This window comes from Colobus angolensis, unplaced genomic scaffold (assembly GCF_000951035.1).
Source record: "Colobus angolensis palliatus isolate OR3802 unplaced genomic scaffold, Cang.pa_1.0 Scaffold5, whole genome shotgun sequence".
NCBI classification, from domain to species: Eukaryota; Metazoa; Chordata; class Mammalia; order Primates; family Cercopithecidae; genus Colobus; species Colobus angolensis.
This window is the reverse complement of record NW_012118487.1, coordinates 33,862,432-33,862,883: the sequence shown is the minus strand read 5'-3', so window position 1 is coordinate 33,862,883 and position 452 is coordinate 33,862,432.

Here is a 452-nt window from a genome sequence, read left to right as displayed (position 1 = left end):
CTAGAAGAAATGGATAATTTCTTGGACACTTACACTCTCCCAAGGCTAAACCAGGAAGAAGTTGAATCCCTGAATAGACCAATAACAGGCTCTGAAATTGAGGCAATAATTAATAGTCTACCAACCAAAAAAAGTCCAGGACCAGACGAATTCACAACCGAATTCTTCCAGAGGTACAAGGAGGAGTTGGTACCATTCCTTCTGAAACTATTCCGATCAACAGAAAAAGAGGGAATCCTCCTTAACTCATTTTATGAAGCCAACATCATCCTGATACCAAAGGCTGGCAGAGATACAACAAAAAAAGAGAATTTTAGACCAATATCCCTGATGAACATCGATGCAAAAATCCTCAAAAAAATACTGGCAAGCCGAATCCAGCAGCACATCAAAAAGCTTATCCACCATGATCAAGTGGGCTTCATCCCTGGGATGCAAGGCTGGTTCAACAT